We start from the raw sequence: 8,867 nt of genomic DNA on the forward strand, positions 1-8,867 counted from the left end.
CCCCCCGTGTTGCTATTTAAATGCATGGACAGAGAACGACGCCCTCCCCACTACAGTCTTAAAAATAACTTGCGATATGCTGTCCTGGACAAGGCACATACTGGTACGTTTGCAAACTATACATGCATTAAAGCTGTTCTTCTTTTAACACATGCATTATTTGTCCACAGATCTGTATGTCTTTTGTGAGGGATGACATGTTGTGTTGTTTCTACGCTTAGTGTGCGATGTCTCTTCACTAGCAGACGGGAAATCTGAACACGAAATGATGCATTTTTGTCTTTACTCTTTTTGGGAAAATAGCCGATGAGAACGTTAGTTTGATTTCCACTCCTGTGCACACCAACACGTCACAACACTAGATATGTAGCAGGTGCTGTAGCTTCTGTAGCTTAGCATCTACTCACTTTGTAACGAGCACAGAGGTAGAACTGAATATTTGTATATCTTATTTTCTAAAATTGGACAAGTACATTTCAAGGTTTCCACCCAGGAAGTACCGCCTCTAACATGCAGTGCCAATCGGCTGCAAAATTGGTCATCCACAGACAACCGAAGGAGGTTCATTCCAGCATTTGAAATTAAAATTAGCAGACGGTTGCTGTATACCTGCCAAATTTACAGGTAGAGGACCCTCGGTACTTAACGGCTAACATTTAAAAACATTTGGTCCGTGCTCGGTGTCAGAGTAACCCCATCATTTTGCATATCTCGTCATTATTAACATCGGTTGATCGAAGGCGGATGGTGTGATTAGATGGCCAATTATAATTTTTATGATTATCTAAAAATCTGATCATGATCAAAATTAGTTCAAGGAGTCTTGTATTCGTTTGGGGAGGGTGAGCAGATTATTTCCACATGCGTAAAGAAAGCCATTCCCAACACATTCAGACAAGTAGAAAATAGTTTGTTAAAGGGTCCCTATGTTAGCATGTTAGCAGCAGACTACGAGGATGTGTTCTAAATGTCTTTTTTTTTTTCTTTTTTTTTAAAGGGTGTAGGATGCTGAGTTGTTTTTTCTTTTTAACTGTTTGTCCATGCTATCTATGTTGCCTCTTCTCTATTTTATTTTCAGTGTTCCTTCATTAAAAAGGCAAGTACCATAACCCAACATCCGGACGGTTGGTGGTAAAGTTCTTGTTAGTGTTTTAGAGGGCTGAGGAACGTTTTTTTTTTTTTTTTTTTTGAAGGCTTTGTCGTCGGGTAAAAAGTTGTCAATCGCCGTGATTTCTTCTGAGTCTGTCTCCCCTGCTTCTGCTCTTCCCATGATTCTGATCTGTGATGATTTTGCAAGTGCATTGAATTGATTGGGTCATTGTGGTGGCAAAATAAAAATAACTCAAGATCAAAGGCTATTACAGATTCTCTATCGGGCCAAACAGTCCCTCAAAATTGTTGTAAAAATTTTTTTTTAAAGTCGTAAGAGGTTGTGTTGTAAAAAAATTTTTTAAGCCCTCTTTGGATTATCGACGACTTGGTGTTGCTTAGATCGGTTTGTGTCCTGTCAGAATTATTAACCAACTCTTTGTGTGGAGGCTGAGAGGAGCAAGGTGTAAAAAAACCTGCTTAATTTATTGTTTCTCCCACTAATCATGACGAAGAAACAGTCACTGGATTTTAGAAAAGCATGAATCAAACATACTGAGAGCTCTGATTATTCGGCTCCCCGTGCAGTGTTAGTAAATGCAGTACATTTTGCATCCATGGCTCTTCAAATGCTCTGTAAATAAACTGAGTAAGTAGACTTCTGGTTTATGTTGTGTGGGAGTTTGGAGGTTACAGCAAAGAGTTATTAGTTACAGTAACATATGACACGAATTAGTATATTTTATTTTATTTAAGGCAAAAACATTTGGATTAATTTCAAAATGATATCTGAGTTAAATGTCAGGTGTTTGATAAAGCTATATTGCTAATGTCCTCCAGCCGGTGGGGACGTCCTGCTGCAGCTCGTCCTGCAGGAAGCCCCTGACCAGCTGCTGGCTCGTCTGCACCCGGCCCGGGCAGAGCTGAGGCCCATTGGCGATAAAGAGGAACGTGTTCAACATTATAAAGCTGGCCAGCCGGTCACTGCTTTATTGGATACTGTAGCTTCATGTCTCTGGTGAGCTCCAACAAGCTGTGCAGGACTGACCAATGTGAGTTTGGAACTTTGAACAATGTAAATCTATTCTAGTAGACCTCAACAATGGAATTATGATCAGTAGAAATGGCCATGTCATGGGACCATTAAGTCAATTAAGTGCAATGTATGAAAATGCATGTTTAATGCCTCCTTTTAGATATATTCATTATTTATCCCAAGTTGGGAAAATATCTTATCACAGCAGCATTTTGACAGTAATCACAAAAATTACTTTAAAAAAAAAATATATATATATAAATATTGAAGATAAAACTGAAAATATCGAAGTTGACCTTGAAGATACACTGTTAACTATCTGACACAGCCCTACAGTACAGCGAACACAATATAAAAGTATGATACTAATTACATTAATTGTGCAAGAATGAAACACACAAACATTAAATACAAAAAATAAACAGCTGGCCAATACTTTAACCCAGGGGTGTCCAAACTACGGCCCGGGGGCCATTTTGAATCGGCCCTCAGCAAATTCAAAAAGTATAATGGTATATGGCCCACAAATGAAACTTGCGCTTGTCTTATATTGTACTTCTGAAATATATACAGTATGTAAACATATTACGCAGTATTCATGTGTTAATAAGCCCACTTTTCAGATGAAAAAGTTTGGACTCCTCTGCTTTAACCTAAGCATTTTCTGCTATGATCTGTACATTTTTGCATAATGGAAAGCTAATTGGAAACCCACTCCCCTTTAGATCCTGCTTTATCATAGGAAGCCACTAGATGGCGCTGCATGCAAACAGTGGATCTCCCCACCTCACACCTGCTCACTAGAACTGAGATAACTCGGTAATAATGTGTTTTTCAGTGTTGGCGTGTGTTCGTCTTCTTGCATTTATCTCTGTTTGAATAACTTCCTCCCTCCAGGTTGTCACGAGGGTATTTGTCTAAGATGTTTGGATACCATGAGCAAACACAATCTGTGGGTCTTTGGCCTCAGTTTTACAGCGGCACTTGTCCTGGAGGCCCGTGTATTTCACGTCTCCTCACCAGAAAACAAAGGGCTGCACTATGTTTTATGATTATGGCCCGGTTTATATGGCAACTGTGAGTCATTGAGGCTGGTATGCTGCCATTCTTTGAGTGGAAGTGCAGGAAATGATTCCCCTGACTGTCTGATATATCCTGCAAAACATTAACCAGTCTCCGAGGCTCACTTTCAACATCCATGACAAGAAAATACAAGTGATATTTATCAGCCATTTTGTATAACTAAACACAATTCAGTGTATTTGTTAGCCACTACTGATAAAAACATTACATTTCAGCTTGAAATGTAAGCTGAAATGTCAGATGAACAATATTGCCAAAGCGTCATGGATAATACAATTCAATAGTGAAATGATAAGGAAAAAAATACAATTCATTCATTAAACAATTTACAACAATATGATTTCAAAACCGGAAGTATCAAATGAACAAAGAAACAAAGAAACAAAACATAGACACATGAAGTAGAGGAGTAATGAGAAGTGAGCTGTCAGGAGATGAACAGCTGTTATGTGTTGTTGTGCGTGTCTCTCTTTCCCTCTCCCTCTCTCTCTCTCTCTCTCTCTCTCTCTCTCTCTCTCTCTCTCTCTCTCTCTCTCTCTCTCTCTCTCTCTCTCTAGTGAAAAGACACTAACATTGTACTTGTTCATTTATCCGGTTCACTTGTAGGCTACCTGAGGCAGTTTTTGTTCATCTTTAACTATTTTGTTTATTTCTATATGTGCTTGTCATCTAAGATCGGGGATTGCATACATGATGTTTTGGTTCAACTTAATATTATTGCTTTCAAATAATACAGTTATCTGAAATCTAACTAATCTTAAGAAACGTTCATATCTTCAGCTTGACTCCATTGTAAGCCCAATACTGTCTCTGAGAGATAGCATTTGACGTTAGCTTAGATCAGGGGTGTCGAACTCAATTTCATCGCGTGCCACATTAGCATTATGGTTGCACTCAAAGGGCCGGTTGTAACTATATAAATATATCATATATAAATACATAATATATATGAAATAATGTGTTTTATAAAACGGACAAGTCAAATCAAGCAATCTGATTGGTTCTTAGCCGTGATATACTGAGCGTATACCACGGGTAGAATTGCTAATTAACTACGTCCTGAAAGCGCAGAGTCTAGGGCAAATAATGCAAGTCTCTTCGGTGCGCATGTCACAAAATGAGATGCATTGTGGGACATGTAGTTTATGGGCAACATGCTTCTGTAAAATAAAAAAAAATAAGGGATGGACCTTTATTAATCCCCGTGGGGAAATTCAGTAGTTTAACAGCAACAGGGTAAGATTGAAAAACAGGACAGCACAGATTCACACAGATTAATAAAAAATGATAAATAACTATAATATAAGAAATTAATTAAAATGAACATAAATAGATATACTGTAAAGTAGCATGTAACCGTATAAACGTATTATATTGTTTGCAAGCTCTTGCGGGCCACATACAATGAAGTCGCAGCCCGGATTTGGCCTCCGGGCCTTGAGTTTGTCACCCCTGGTTTAGATGTACCAAAGGTTAGCTACATTTAGTTGAGCTAAACAATGCAAATTAGGCATTGTAAGCTATAAGCTATTACAAAGTATTGAGCCTGTTAGCTTCACCTGAGTTTTTATTCTTGAGAAACATTAATGTCTTCATTTTGACTCCATCGTACGCCCAACTCTGAGAGAGATAGTTGACGTTAGCTTAAACGTACCACAAGTTAGGCAAATTGAGCTAAACAATGCAATGGAAATGAGGCATTATTGTTAAGCAATTACAAAGTCTTGAGGCCAAAGACATAATTCAGAGATAAGTCAACATTTCAATTTTTTCAGTGTAAGAGGACATCCATTTACTCTAACGCGGCCTTACAAACCAGGGAAAGACACTTGTGCAACACTACAATAACAGAAATGTATCCATAGTTTCTTATCAATATATTAATACGGATATATTGTCGAGCCCTGTGTTGTCGGCTGGGATTCCTCTGCTGCTGCCGTGACGTCATCCACAGAGAACAGGCTGTCCCGGGCCGTCCTTCCACTTCCCCGACTCCCTCTATAAATAACAGGCACTGCGGAAAGGATAGGAGGTGTGTGTGTGTGTGTGTGTGTGTGTGTGTGTGTGTGTGTGTGTGTGTGTGTGTGTGTGTGTGTGTGTCTTTATGTGGTTGCAATAGCCCCTGCAAGCATGCGAGGAAAGGGTGCTAGCAGACACATACTATTATGAACAAGATACCTGTCCTTTTTCTTGGTAGTAGTAGCAATTTTTTTTACCCATTAAAGGGTAAAAAAAAATTGCTACTACTACCAAGAAAAAGGAAATTGTCTAATTTACGGTTAAATGGCAGTATACTGTGAGAGTTAAAGTCATTTGTTAATTCTGTTTCTCCTCATTGCAGCTTCTCTCCCTCCATTCATCTCCTGATAAGTATTGAAATATCAAACGCTTTAAGGGCACATAACTTGTAGTTTTGGACAGGAATCTACATGTTTTTTTCTCAGAAGAGTGAACACATCCGTCTGTGCTGTAACGATTTTTACAAAAGATATGTGTTAAATCAATGATTTTCTAACAAACAGCTCCCCGTGGTTGGTGTTGAGGGTAATGGGGCAAATAAATCAGCCCTGGTCAGATACTGGGAATAATTACGTCTGAGCACTGATCTCGTCAGATGTTCACACACACACACACACACACACACACACACACACACACACACACACACACACACACACACACACACACACACACACACACACACACACACATCACTTTAGGGGACATTACATTGACTTACATGCATGGAGACTTATCCTATCCTTAACCATAACCAACACATGCCTAACCCTAACCCTCAACCTAACCAAGTCTTCACCCTAAAATTAATGATTCCCCTCATGGGGACCACACACACACACACACACACACACACACACACACACACACACACACACACACACACACACACACACACACACACACACATACTGTGCATACCATACAGGTAGGAGCACGGCGGTGTTAAACGTAAATAATTAACAATCCATTGAATGTCTTCATGGTGCCTCGGCAGGGAAACCACCACCCAGACATGAAAACAAACGTGATAGATCATTAGAGTATCTGAAGGAGTCACACAGAGTAAGTCATGCTGACAGTGCCGATCAATAACCCGCCGTGCTGATAGCGAGCTCTCGGGGGTCAATATGTCTGCACTGTTTGCTTGAGTGTGTTTCTATGGACATTACAAGAACACAAGCTGGAGATCAGCAGATTGTTGGGACACAGATTACAGCTCAGTACCACTGATTTCCCCTGAGGACAACTGAGAGATTCATGTTAGACAGCGACACTCGATCACATGACTGAACGCCTGCAGCTTATCAGGTGTTTGCCAAGAGGATGTGTTGCTATAGGTGCAATGACCTTTGATATACTAGTGCCAATGAAGGTGTGAATTGAGGATTCGGTGGGGATTTAATATTAGGCATTTGTTCCAGTATAGCAGTAGTAATCAGGGTTGCAATTAACCCTATCAATTAATCTGCTAATTATCTTCTTAAATGAAGCCAACATTGGTTAAAGGATTGCCAAATAAGGCGGAAACGGAAACAACATTTGTGTGTGGACGAAAGTCCAAAACACATAGAATGATGTTTTATAAAATATTTGTGTACGTGTGGACTAAGCCTTGGTTATATAGGAGATAAAATAACTAAAACACAAATCAATGCAATTGTCAATTTTGATATGGTATAGATAATTTGGTATGGACCAACTGGTCCCCAATATTCTCTGCTTCCGGCTTCTCAAATGTGAATATTGGCTCAATATCCTATTTTTTTCATGACTATTTTTTGTTTTTAGTTATTATACATTTAAATTTGCACTTTTGGTAAAAAAGTAAGACTTATTTGGCAATCCAAACTGAGCTTTCTCAAATCCTCAGTCACAGTGAAGACATTCCAAGAAAACCTTTTCAGTGTTTATGTTTGGAAAACAGAGGTTTTTAAACTAGTTTGACTTGTTACGTCAGTGTGTGCGTCATTATCTCCTGTGTGAGGCGTCACTCATATATAACCTTGCTAACCGAACTCTTACATAGCTGAAATATACCGTGACTCTTCAGTTATACAGAGGAACAAAGGTGACAGAATGCACTACCGAGGTCACTGCCACATGATCCAACACTGCCATGAGACACCGCCCCCTTCAGTGTGTGTGTGTGTGTGTGTGTGTGTGTGTGTGTGTGTGTGTGTGTGTGTGTGTGTGTGTGTGTGTGTGTGTGTGTGTGTGTGTGTGTGTGTGTGTGTGTCGACCTGCCCACTGACCTTGCCTGCGTTATAATTGGGTTCATGCATTTCCATCTACATGGAGATTTTTTGCTCACCGCTTGTGTGGACAGGAGTTAAAACCTTGTTTGCAAAAATACTCATGGATACGCCTAGTTTAAATCTGTAATATTGATTTTGTTCACAGTTTCATGTCATTTACATTGCATTTAGAGGACATCAAACCTTTTATTCATCTAAAACATCATTCAGAGAAAAGGACAAAGCTGAATGTATACGTTTTTATTTAGAGGGTTATTCCTTTCATTCAGTACACAAATCATACACAATATGTGTTTGAAATTACATTTTTTTCATTTCTTCTTTCAGTACAATAAGTCTCAAGTCATCAGTCATGGATTTTACTCTGCAAAACAGCACACAGAGATTAACTATATTGATCAGAGGGTCAAGTAGCATGTCATGTAATGTTTAGCATCTTTGACCACTTGGAAAAGCGCTATAAAAAGACCATCTATTTGTATAATTATTATTATATTCCTGTGAGGTAGTGAGTGACAGATTTCCCACATGCACTTAAACCCTGTTTGCTTGTCACATGGTTTGTGCTGGTTCTCCTCAGGCCATCATGATGATTATAGCTTGAACACATCGATAAGCAGCAGCAAATCTCCAGCTTTAGCGCGATTACACCGGCAGACACAACACATATTTCTAATAGTACCTTTAGCAGCAAACAACTAAAATAGAAAATGTGATTCGGCACTTTTAGTCCCACAACGCAACGTCACTTACAGTGCTCTTCTCCCTCCCCCGCTGTCTGTCTGTATTCAGGTCACCTTTTCTTACATAACAGCTCATTCATAAAACAGCACCACACCTCAGGGAAGGGATGAGGGAAAGACTGGAGAAGGCTGCCGACTTATATATATAAAAAACTTGTGTTTTACTGCATTTAAGGTTGAGCTCTAACTATAACGTGGGAAATTACATTTGTATTCTATGTAAAGGCATATATTGGTGTTTTCGTATGTTTTATGGGTACATTTACTTATATTGTCATCTATGCATTTAGAATAAAAAAACAGATGATTACGTTTTTTTTAAATATTTCTAACTAACAGTTATACTGCAGCAGTTCTAGTTAATTTTTTTTAAATTATTTCTTTATTTTTGCTAATTCAAATAGTTGAATGATTGTTCAAGGTCATAAGCAGGGCCGTCCCTCCCGGCCGATCATGCAGAATGCGTGGGGCCTCACCTTGCGGAGGGTGCCTCAACTGATCCTCAACTGAGCCGCACCTATGCGCTTGTTACGGAGGTGATCTCTGGGCCCATAGATCTCGGCCTCGGTTACGGGTTGTATAGCTTCATTGTTGTTGATTGTGTTCACCTGGTGCCCTGTGTTGTCTCCTCCCCCCCCC

General features: G+C 39.4%; 1 protein-coding gene across 1 annotated transcript in view; it reads left to right on the plus strand.

Moving 5' to 3' along the window:
* The window catches only part of LOC104958109 (ubiquitin-conjugating enzyme E2 N), a 9,824-nt gene extending 8,471 nt beyond the window's left edge, over positions 1–1,353 (plus strand). The window contains exon 4 of the mRNA XM_010785818.1: positions 1–1,353. This exon is cut by the window's left edge and continues 266 nt beyond it. The gene's annotated coding sequence lies outside the window, so the exon portion shown is untranslated.
* The last annotated feature ends 7,514 nt before the right edge of the window (positions 1,354–8,867 follow it).

The sequence above is a fragment of the Notothenia coriiceps genome, unplaced genomic scaffold, assembly GCF_000735185.1.
Source record: "Notothenia coriiceps isolate Sejong01 unplaced genomic scaffold, NC01 NC01_scaffold00028346, whole genome shotgun sequence".
Lineage (NCBI taxonomy): Eukaryota > Metazoa > Chordata > Actinopteri > Perciformes > Nototheniidae > Notothenia > Notothenia coriiceps.